The following is a 12,740-nucleotide window of genomic DNA, read 5'->3' as shown; positions in this document are numbered from 1 at the left end:
ACTTGAGAATGGAGAGAAACTGTTGCTGCTGTTAGAACCCCTGAACCAGCCATGCCTGAAGCAGGATCACCTGTCTGTCCTGTTATGTAAGCCAGTATATTTCTTCCTGCTTGAGCCAGTGGGACTTGGATGTCTATCTACTACCTGATATCAAAGTTTCTTTTATCATTTTGAAAAAGCTAATTGTTGTTTTCTTATTGATAAAGTAACTTGGAGTAAATTGGCCCCCTGTCTCCAATCTCCTAATTAAAAAATAACCTAAGTGCAAGACAAGTTAATGTTTTCTGGGTGTCACTGACTCAGGTATTGTAACTTGGCAAGTGTCTACATCATTATATGACAAACTAAATTAAAAAAACAAAATATGTGCCCTGGCCGGTTTGGCTCAGCGGTTAGAGCGTCGACCTGCGGTCCTGAGAGACCCGGGTTCGGTTCCCGCTAAGGGCGCATACCTCGGTTGCAGTTTGTCCCCGGCCCTGGTTGGTTGTGCGGGTGGCAGCCACTCGATGTGTCCCTTTCACATCAATGTCTCTCTCTCTCTCTCTCTCTCTTTCTCCCACTCTATCTGAACAAAAAATGGAAAAATGTCCTCGGGTGAGGATAAAAAAAAAAAAAAAAAAAAGCATAAAATAAAATATGCAACCTGAAACTCTAGCTAGCTATTAATGCTGAAGCCAATGTACACAGATTTTAACAAATTTAACTGCTTTTGCAATTGAATACACAGTCAAATTAGTCCAAACAACAAAAACTGCTTCTGTGTGGGAGTGACCTTGGGGTTTCCAGCCTCCACTTCTAACCAGGCCACACCCAGGACCAATGGTGGCTGTGCCAGCCAGAAAGAGCATATGCAGAATGAATTAGGTGGTTAGTCAGCTCCTAAGACATTCAAGTTCCTCCTGGGCTGGATCAACAGCCAGAGGAGATCGCCAAGCATCCCTGAGACGGGGCGGGCAGCCAGTTCCCACCAGTAGGCTGGCAGCTCCCTCCTCCAGCAGCTGTGGCCACCAGGTGGCTCTCTGTGTCCCTGCCAGGCTGGAGGAGGCTGAGACGTGGGCCCTGGCTAACTGTGACTCGAAGGACACATCCTTGCAGAGTGACCTTGGACCTTCTTTCACTGCAAGCTTCGTCTACATGTCATGGGTGATGAGTGTGCACACACACAGACACATTCACACAAGCGAGTGTGCGGTCGCCCCGATGGAGAGGAATCTGAGGCCGGATGTCCGTGGAAATGGTGTTATTCTGCAGCAGACACTGAGGTGGCTTGTTGGTCACTTCTACCTGGGTGAACAGCAGGACTAATACCAATCGTGTTGGCCAAGTCCTTCCTCTTCGTGCCTGGGGAGCTGGGTCAGGAGCCAGTGTGACCCCATCTGAAAGCAGCCACATGGTGGATGAGCATGTTTTCTTTTGGTCAAGATTTGACGACACCCCACAGCTGGTGTCATCAGCACTCAGGGCAGAGTCTGGCTCACAGCTCGACTCCACCAGTCTGTCTTCAGTGACTGCCCGGTGGGAAATGCACCTGTCAGCATACTCAGTGGGCAAATCAGAGAGCCTCTGCGAAAACCATGTACGTGACGCTGGGCCATGGGACAGGACAGTGTGCACACGGACTATTTTCTCATCCCAAACTCGTCCCAACCAAACTCCACCAGGAGAACCTGTCCCCTCTGTCATCCTTCCTCACCCACTGTGTCCTCTCCCTGCAAGGGACCTTCTCTCTTTATCTACTGGTGGGTCCCAGTCAGGTATAGCTTAGTCACCCTTGGCTGTGTCCTAAAGCAGTGGTTCCCAAGCCTACATGTCCAGTGGACTAATATAACTTCATAAAAGAATGATGGGAGAAGGCTGACATTGAATTGATAGCTTTAAAAATGTTACCATCTTTTATTGTCATTATTTCACAAAAGGTCCTCTATTCACCAAATGTAGGACAGCATCACATCAACAAAACACTTGTTCAAATGAGATAAGCCAGCTTCATGAAGTCCTTGCTATGTGGCCACATCTTTCTGCATCTACCTCTGACCCTGGGCCATGGCGGTCAGGCAGGATGCAGACCCCGGCCCCACTTCCTTAGTCCAGCCTCCCCTCCACTCACCGTCGGCTGGGAGAGGACGGGTGGCTACCTTATCCCGAGGGTGAACAGCTGAGCACCCTCCACAGGGATCTATATTATTCACAAGAGATCAGGCCTTTTCCTAAATGAGTCAGTATTTCCGGTGGGGTTTCAGGCCGGCAGGGGCCAGTGTTGTGGGAGCCCTTCCCCCATGCACCTTGCCCCGGGCTTGGAGAACGAGGCCGTGAGCTCTGGGCTGCAGCTCGGTGTTGCTCCTTCTCACCTTGGAAGAGCGGCCATGGACACACCTGCTTCTCCTGTGGATGGCTCCCCGAGAGCTAGCTCTAGATCCTTCAAATTTATCACCCTATTTATGGTTAAAAAGACTTCCAATTTTTTAAGAAAGAGCAAATCCAGAGGAGAGTAGCTATAGAGTAAGTAAACTATGCATTCTCACCTTGAGACCCTTAGGGACACAGCATTTGAGACCCAGGAGACCGTGGCATCAAGTCCCCGGTTCACCTCTTCCTAGTCACAGTGCACACAGGAAGAGGCACCTGCTCTCACGTCTCTGGACACAGACACCGACTCAGTGAGAATGTCCCTCCTGGGAATTAAAGCCAAGACAGATGACCCAGAGATGGCACGAGACCAGAAACCTTCTCATGAGAGTATCCTGTGTTGGAGACCCCTGGGACTGCAAATACTGCCCTTCAGTTCTTTGTGTCCGCGCAGAATCCTCTCAGAAAATCTCCATTTATTCATTTGTTCATTTGATGACTTATTATAGGTATTCATTCATTCATTCATTCTTTTTCTCAGTTTAGCCAAAGTCAGCTTCTGTGACTTGCAACCTCAGCCTCTCTAAAAAATTTTTTTTTTCTTTATTGATTTTAGAGAGCGAGGAAGAAAGAGGGAGAGAGAGAGAGAAACATTGATGAGAGAAAACATCCATTGGCCGCCTCCTACATGCCTTCCACAGGGGATTTTGCCCACAACCTGGGCATGTGTCTTAACGGGGGATTGAACAGGTGACCGTTTGGTGCTTGGATTGACACTTAACCACTGAGCCACACCAGCCAGGCAGAAGATTGTTTTATATTTTTTTAAATTGTCACTTTATTCTTTTTACCTCTTTGCATTGCTGGTCTATAAAAGTTAAAAGCAAAAAGTAGTGTTAACATACTGTCAAAAGAAAATTTAGAATATGAAACCATAAGTCAGATTTTTCAGATGCTTGAAGATTTCATACAATGTGATTTTCATCCTTCATTTCATATATGTGGTGTATCATGTTGATTGATTTGAAAATATTGAACCATCCTTGCATTCCTGGAATAAGACCCACTTGATCATTTAAAATGATTATTTTAATGTACTATTAAATTTGGTTTGCTAGTATTTTGTTGAGGATTTTTGCATCTATGTTCATCAGGGATATTGGTCTGTAATTTTTGTTTTATAGTGTCCCTGTCTGATTTTGATATCAGGGTAATGCTGCCCTCATAAAATGAGTTTAAAAGAATTTCCTCTTCTATTTTTTGGAGGGAAGAGTTTGAGAAAGATTGGTACTAATTATTATTATTATTTTTTAATCCTCACCCGAGGATACTTTTTGTACAGATAGAGCGGGAGGGAGAGAGAGGAAGGGAGAGAGAGACAGAAACATCGACGTGAAGGGACACATCGAGTGGCTGCCACCCGCACGACCAACCAGGGCCGGGGACAAACTGCAACCGAGGTACATGCCCTTAGCGGGAACCGAACCCGGGTCTCTCAGGACCGCAGGCCGACGCTCTAACCGCTGAGCCAAACCGGCCAGGGCGGTACTAATTATTTTTTGAGTGTTTGGTAGAATTCTCAGTGAAGCTGTCTGAAAGGCTGTTGCGATGGTTTAGAAATAGTAGTGCACAGTTCACCTGTAGTATTTTGCTATCAGACAGAATTTAATGAGCACTCGGTAGACACGGCCCCATGATGAAGTTGTATGCATCAAGTTGCCATCTGAAAAAATATCAGGAGACATCTAATAGATGCTATCGTGGAGGAACAAGAAGGTTGACATGCACAAGTCACTAAATAGAAAAAGCATAATTAGTTATCAACTGAAGCAGGACAGTGAAAGCACAATGTCCAGAACAGTATTTATGGGTTTATGCTTCACTTTGGGTGATGGTACAAGAAAGCACTTTGCCCCTCAGTATGATAGATGTTGAGTGTGGATTGCACTGCATCTCTGATGCACTTTGAAGATGCCCTCTCCCTGCCTATGAAAACCTGCTTCCAGAAAGGTCACTTCACTGGGGTCTCTGCACTTTGCAACTTTCATTTTTGTTTGTTTGCTTATTTGTTAATCTTCACCTGAGGATATTTTTCCATTGATATTTTAATTTTAATTTTTTTTATTCCTCACTCAAGAATATTTTTCTATTTATCATTAGATAGAGTGGGAGGGAGGAAGAGAGAGAGACAGAGAGAAACATCAATGTGATAGAGCCACATCGACTGGTTGCCTCCTGCACAACCCGACCAGGGCTGAAGACAAACTGCAACTGAGGTACGTGCCCTTGACCAGAATCAAATCCATGACTCATTGGTCCACAGGCCTATGCTCCAACTGCTGAGCCAAACCAGCCAGGGCTTTCCATTGATTTTTAAAGAAAGCGCGGAAAGGGGGGTGGGGAGAAACATTGATGTGAGAGAGACACAATTACTGGTTGCCTCCTGCATGACCCCAACCAGGCCAGGGATCGAACCTGCAACCCAGGTACATGCCCTGGACTGGGAATCGAACCAGTGACCCTTGGGTCCATGGGCTGACTCTCTAACTGCTGAACCAAACCAGCCAGGGTTGAAACTTTAATTTTAATGGATGAATGAGAAATGGTTTCAATGAGTGGAGCTGATGGGTTAGGTTGTGACTGAGGAATGAAGCCCTGCCTGGATTTGCAAAAGCAGTCCAAATGGGCAGCCTCCTGCTGCTCCGAGGTCTAGGCCCTGTCCTCCCCGGGGAAATGCAGATCAGCAGTGGGCATGGCTTCTGTACAAAGACTGCAGAATCTGGAGTGGAGAACACATATTTTAGATTGTCATTTGCATCACAGTGTGACACTGTGAATATTCCTTCATGTTTATGCTGTTGAAGAAGAGAACCGCCCCCCTCCGTGGTATATGCTGGGGCTGAGCTGTGGGGCTGGGGTTGGCTCTGTCTAGCGGGACTCCCTGAGTTAGGGACACCTCTGCAGCTGCAGCTCCGAGGCTCTATGTAATGATGGGCAAACCAGCGACCTAACGAAAAATTCTGGCTCTGTCACTGACTTGGCCAAATGCAGGAGTGTCCTGTGGATAAGGCCCAGGTGCTGTCATTTTAAGAGGCTATGAGGCTGATAATCAGGCCAGTGGGGACATATGGAATATGTCACATCCATTTTCTTCTTTGTCCAAAACTATTATCCCATTAGACAAATGCAAAGCTAACAGGACAGACGCCTAAGAGATGAGAGTTCAGGGTCCCCATACTGACTGACTCATTTACTCAAAATGACTTTATTGATTTAAGTAGAAATGGCCCCTATCCTTAAGGAGATTACAATTTAAAATCAGGTTTCTTACTGTGACATTTCCTTCTCTGGGCCTCAGTTTCTGTTAGCTAAAACTGGAACGGTCTTTTGGGATGCGTCCAGTGCTGATGCCACAGAATCTTATCTTACACAACAGCCACACAGCAAACACATGGTCAGTCTTACCTGTTGCTCCAGTCTGTGGAATTCCTGACCTTTACACATGGCCTGTGAATGGGTCCCTGTGTCTGAGCACATGATCCTGTATTCCCATTTGTTTAACTTAATTCTAGACACAGTTCAAGGGGAAGAGTGCACCCCGAGGACTTTGTACACTACTGGACTGCCTCTGACAGAAAATGCCTCCTCAATGAAAACACCGGGTAGGGGTAATCTCCTGACCCTGGTTTCACAGGTGAGAAACAGAGCCCCCGACTTGTGAACTGGAGTCTCTTGTTCCTGAAATAATGAGGAGCAGTTACTGACTGGCAGTGCTGCCCCAGGCACTATTATAAGAGCTTTGTGTGGACTAATTCATTTACTCCTCCCAGTAATCCTCCCATTTTATTTCCCTTCACAGTACACAGAGGCTCAGAGAAGTCGAGAACTGGCACAGTTCACACAGCTGATAGGTAGAGGAGCGGTTGTGGAGTCGGTTCCAACTATGTAGGCTGTCTGCAGTGAGTCCGTCACCTGCCTTTCTTTACCCCGCTCCGTCTAATTTACAGTGGGCCCTCCTTTCTCCCGTCAGTCAGTTCCAGACTCTACTGCGATAAATGAATTTCCGCGAAGTAGGATTCTTCGTACAGCCGTCCCTCGCCCCTTCGCGCTTGGACTTTCTCTATTTGAAAAACCCGAAGAGTGAAGCCGCGAAAGTCGAAGCGCGAAGTGGAGAGGGACGACTGTAAAGTTATTTTCTTTAATCCTCGTTCTAATGATCTAATGATCAGTGGTGTGCTTGTAAATGTTTAGCAACGGGTTCTCTGGGGAAGAGAGGTGCTGAGTTGTAGTGTTTGCCAATTTCCCTGGTGTACAGGTCCCACTGTGGTCAATTTCAAGCTGCCAATGTGACATTGACAAACGCAGAGGTGGGAAGAGATGGTCAGTAGCTCTCCATCGTATGTGGTTTCTATCATACAGATACAATACACATAAGTAGCTTCATAGATAATAGTAAAAATAATTAGAAAATTAGTAGTAAAATAATTAGAATACAGGAGTTTTGAGTGCTTCTTGCCTTTATTTATTTTTGTAGTTTAACATTATTTAATAAAGGTAAAGATACACATGCCACCAGATAAGTTATCAGAATCCTAGTCCTAGACACAGGCAGCAGAAATAGGTGCACATGTGCATCCAAGGACACACATATGAATGTTCATAGACTGAAACTGAAACAACCCAAGTATCCACCAACAGTAGAATGTGTGAACAATTCTACTAGAATACCATAAATATATAAATGTAGATGAATCTTTTCTTTCTTTTTAATTATTGACAGTATTGCAGATATCCTCTAATATCCTCCCATTACTCCCCTCCTCCTAGCCTCCTGCCCCACCCCAGTCCTTCACCACACTATTATCTGTGTCCACTGGTTATGCATATATGTATATAAGTTCTTCGGTTAATTTCTTCCTGTCTCCCCATTTCCTTCTCTCTGAGATACATCAGTCTCTTTCATTCATCCATGTCTCTGGACCTATTTAGTTCATCAGTTTATGATGTTCATTAGATTCCACTTATAAGTGGGATCATGTGATATGTTTTGTTCTTTAACTGGCTTATTTCACTCAGCATAATATTCGCCAGGTCCATCCATGCTGTTGCAAAGGGTAAGACATCATTCTTTTTTTACAGCTGCATAGTATTCCACCGTGTACATGTACCACAGCATTTTTATCCATTCATCTACTGAGGGGCACTTAGGCTGTTTCCGGATCTTAGCTATTGTAAATAACGCTGCTATGAACATAAGGGTGCATATATTCTTTCTGATTGGTGTTTCAGGATTCTTAGGATATATTCCCAGAAGTGCGATAGCTGGGTCAAATGACAGTTCCATTTTTAATTTTTTTTAGTAAATTCCATACTGTTTTCCATAGTGGCTGCACCAGTCTGCATGCCCACCAGCACTGTCCTAGAGTCCCGTTTTCTCCACATCCTCGCCAGCATTTGTTGTTTGTTGATTTATTGAATGACAGCCATTCTGGCAGACGTGAGTGATATTTTATTGTAGTTTTAATTTGCATCTCTCTAATGATTAGTGATGTTGAGCATTTTTTCATGTCTATTGGCCATCTGTATGTCCTCTTTGGAGAAGTGCCTATTCAGGTCCTGTGCCTATTTTTAAATTGGGTTATTTACCTTCCTTTTGTTGAGCTGTATGAGTTCTTCATATATTTTGGAAATTAACCCCTTATCAGATATGTCATTGGCAATTATGTTCTCTCATACAGTGGGTTCTCCTTTCTTTCTTTCTTTCTTTCTTTCTTTCTTTCTTTCTTTCTTTCTTTCTTTCTTTCTTTCTCTTTCTTTCCTCCCTCCCTCCCTCCCTCCCTCCCTCCCTCCCTCCCTCCCTCCCTCCCTCCCTCCCTCCTTCCCTCCTCTCCTTCCTTCCTTCCTTCCTTCCTTCCTTCCTTCCTTCCTTCCTTCCTTCCTTCCTCCCTTCCTTCCTATTTTTTTGTGGTATGTGCCCCCAGCGGGAACTGAATCCAGGACTCTCTGGTCCACAGGCCGACGCTCAACAGCTGAGCCAAACTGGTCAGGGCCCTCTTTTCATTTTGATGATGGTTTCGTTTGCTATGCAGAAGCTTTTTAGTATGATGTAGTCCCATTTGTTTATTCTTTTTCCTTTGTTTCTCTTGCCCTAGGAGATGTATCAGTGAAAATTTTGCTATGTAACATGTCTGAGATTTTTCTGCCTACATTTTCTTCTAGGATTTTTATGTTTTCACGACTTTTATTTAAGTCTTTTATCCATTTTGAGTTTACTTTTGTGTATAGTGTAAATTGATGGCCTAGTTTCATTTTTTTTTTTTTTTGCATGTACCCGTCCAATTTTCCCAGTGCCATTTACTGAAGAGATTGTCTTTTCTCTATTGTATGTTCTTGCCTTCTTTGTCAAATATTAATTGACCATAATGATGTGGGTCAATTTCTGAGTTCTCTGTTCTGTTCCATTAATCTATATGCCTATTTTTGTGCCAGTACCAGGCTGTTTTGATTAAAATGGCTTTGTAGTATAGTTTGATAGGCAGTATTGTGATTTCTTCTTTTTCAAGATTGCTGTGGCTATTAGGGGTCTTTTTTTGTTTCATATAAATTTTTGGAATATTTGTTCTAGATCTGTGAAATATGCCATTGGTATTTTAATGGGGATTGCATTGCTTTGGGTAGTATGGACATTTCAAAAGGCAAAAGATTATGTGAAGTGAAGAGAAACCAGAGTATAGTATGGACATTTTAATGATGTTAATACTTCCTATCCATGAACACGATAAATGCTTCTACTTGTTTGTATCTTCCCCTATTTCTTTTTTCAATATCCTGTAGTTTTCCAAGTACCTCCTTGATTAAGTTTATTCCAAGGTATCTTTTTGTTGTTGTTGTTGCAATGGTAAATGGTATTGTTCTTTTAGTTTTTCTTTCTGAGAGTTCATTATTGGTGTATAAAAATGCCATTGATTTCTGTATATTGATTTTGTATCCTGCTACTTTGCCAATTTATTAAATCTAGTAGGTTTTTGGTTTTTGCCTTTATTTTTAATAAAATATATTTAACTGTATGTAAGTGAAAAAGCAAGCTGGAGAATAATTTCTACAACATGTTCTTATTTTTGTATACATGTGAAAACTTTCACTCCATATATGAATATAAGTGTATATTTAATAATAATAATAATAATAGAAAAGTAAACTATTAAATTGGGTTACTTCAGAGATGGGGATTGTGGCTGCCAGGGGCAGATGACCTTTTTCTTATCATACCTCTGTATTGTTTGAATTTTTACAAATTGTGCTTTTATGATAAAAAATCATTTATAAACGGTTTTATTTATATTTTATTTATTTATTTATTTACTTATTTTTAGAGAGAGAGAGAGGAAGGGGGAGAGAGAGAAAGAGACATCAGTTTGTTGTTCCACTTACTTATGCATTCATCCCTGACCAGGGATTGAGCTGCAACCTTGAGGTATTGGGACGATGCTTTAACCAACTGAGCTACCTGGCCAGGGCCAGTATAAAATGTTTTAAATGAGAAACTGGAATCTGGAGGTGAGAATTGACTTTTCCATTAACTAATAATTTTAGAGGTGAAGGGAATTACAATAAATGTAAAGGTTGAGGAATATTCAATTTCTCATTTTGCAATTAGCTTATTTATTTGTTTACTTGTTAATTGTCTGCCTTTCTCATTTTGCAATTAGCTTATTTATTTGTTTACTTGTTAATTGTCTGCCTTTCTCATAGGAATGGAAGGTCTGTGACAGCTGACACCTGAGTGCCTACAGGTCATGGTCCCAGCCTTCATCATCATTCCCTTAAATTAATACAGTAGCCTCCTCACCTTCACTGCTTCTGCTCCTTCAGTAGCTAAAGCTCTGTAACCAAGGACCACAAAGTGAGTGGCTTACAAATTTATTTTCTCAGAGTCCTGGAGGCTAGATGTCCAAGATGAAAGTGTTGGCAAGGTTGATTCCTTCTGAGGCTCTGTTCTATGCCTCTCCCCCAGCTGCTGGTGGTTTGCTGACAGATCCCTGGGGTTCACATGGCCCTCTCCCCTCCTATGTCTGTATCTCTTCTCCTCTTCTTATTAGGACACAGTCATTTTGGATCCAGGGCCCACCCTACTCCAGTGTGACCACCCTAACTGATTACATCTGCAATGGCCCTATTTCCAAACAACCTCACATTCTGAGATACTGCGTTAGGACTGCAACATTTCTTGGAAGGGGGGAGGGAGGGTTTGGCACATGAAGGCTGCCTACAGCCAATTCTCCATGGAGCTGCCAGAGTGAACTTTTAAAAATATAAATTGGCTCATTCTCCTGGCTTCCCATCACAACAAGAACAAAATCAAACTAGGGCTAAATGGCTTCCTTCATTTGGTGCCTGCCTCATTCTCCATCCACACCCCTTCCCACCCCCTGCCTTATTCATCTGAGTGAGCCCACAGACTATTTCTGTTCCTAGAGCATTCCATGCTCCTTTCCCCAGGGCCCATGCTGTTCCTTCTGTCTGGAATGTGCTCCCTCTAGATGTGTGCCTGGCTCTCTTCCACTTCTTCCCAAACCAGAGCCACCCTGCTGAGCTCTAGTCTGACCCTAACTAGAACAGTGGCCACTCCTGTCTCCTATTGCTTAATTTTCCTTATAAAGCTCAGTACTATGTGGCAGTATACTATTTATTTATTTATTTATTTATTTATTTATTTATTATATTACGTGTCTCCTCATTAGAATGTAAGTTCCATGAGGGCAGGGATTTTTTAAAATTTGAAAGCCTTGCATATATTTTTATTGACTTTTTAATTAAGTTAAACTTTTTTTAAATTTTTTTTTTTTTCCCCTCACCCGAGGACATTTTTCCATTTTTTGTACAGATAGAGTGGGAGGGAGAGAGAGGAAGAGAGACAGAGGGAAACATCAGGGAACATCGACGTGAAAGGGACACATCGAGTGGCTGCCACCAACCAGGGCCGGGGACAAACTGCAACCGACGTACGTGCCCTTAGCGGGAACCGAACCCGGGTCTCTCCGGACCGCAGGCGGACGCTCTAACCGCTGAGCCAAACCGGCCAGGGCTAAGTTAAACTTTTGAACAGGTAATCATTTACGTGGTTAAAGTCAAAATGATATAAAAAGGTGTCTAAGGAAATCTCATTCCCATTCCTGCCTCCAGCTATCCTGTTTTTCCTACACCCATAAGGGATAATTTGTATTAGTCTTCTAGTATTTCTTTTTGCAAATATAATACATATTTGCATATGGGTACACATAGCCTTATTTTCCCACTTACACCAAAAATATTATATACATAGGCGGCATTTTGCATTTCTTCCTTGAAAATATTTCCTGGAGCCCTTGGCCAGTGTGGCTCACTGGTTGAGCATCAGCCCATGTACCAAAGGGTCACAGGTTCGATTCCTGGTCAGAGCATATGCCCAGGTTGTGGGCCAAATCCCCAGTGAGGGGCATGTAAGAGGCGGCCAATCAGTGTTCTCTCTCATCGATGTTTCTGTCTCTCTCTCCCTCTCCCTTACTCTCTCTCTAAAAATTAATAAAGGAAAAAAATTAAAAAAGAAAAAATATTTGCTGGATATCATTGCATATCAGTTTATGGAGAACTTCCTCATCTTTTTATAACACACAGTATTCCCTTTCGGGGACATACTATAGTTGATTTAATCAGTTCCCCACTGATACCCTGGTGGCTTCCATCTTTTGCTTTAACCACAGGGACAGGGATTTTTATGCTGCACACCCCAGTCTTGAAGTCCTTCTGCTCAGAGTAGACTGTCAATAAACAATGGTGGAAAGAATGAAATAACTCACTTCTAGGAATATACCCTAAGAAGCCTGAAACACCAGTGAGAGAATATATGTAGCCCTATGTTTATAGCAGCACTATTTATTATAGCTAAAATCTAGAAACAGCCCAAGTGTCCATCAATAAATGAGTGGATAAAAAAGCTGTGATACATATACACAACGGAGTACTATGCAGCTGTAAGAAAGAAAGATCTCTTATCCTTTGAGATGACGTGGAGGGACCTGGAGAGTATTATCCTAAGCCAAACGAGCCTAGCAGAGAAAGACAAATATCACATGATCTCACTTATTTGTGGAATATAATGAACAAAACAAACTGATGAATAAAATAGATCCAGAGACATAGAAGTAGGTTACAGACTGACAAACCTCAGAAGAGGGGGTTGGGGGGAGGGAAGAGATAAACCACAGAACTTAATGCTTGTATGGGTAACCAATGGACATAGACAACAAAGCTGGGGGGTGATATTGGGAGGAGGGTGTCAATGGGGGGGAAAGGAGAAACATCTGTAACAAAAATAGATTAATAAAAATAATTTTAAAAATAATGAAATAGCCCTG

Source organism: Molossus molossus, unplaced genomic scaffold, assembly GCF_014108415.1.
Source record: "Molossus molossus isolate mMolMol1 unplaced genomic scaffold, mMolMol1.p scaffold_m16_p_15, whole genome shotgun sequence".
Taxonomy (NCBI): Eukaryota; Metazoa; Chordata; class Mammalia; order Chiroptera; family Molossidae; genus Molossus; species Molossus molossus.
This window is presented reverse-complemented; position numbering follows the sequence as displayed.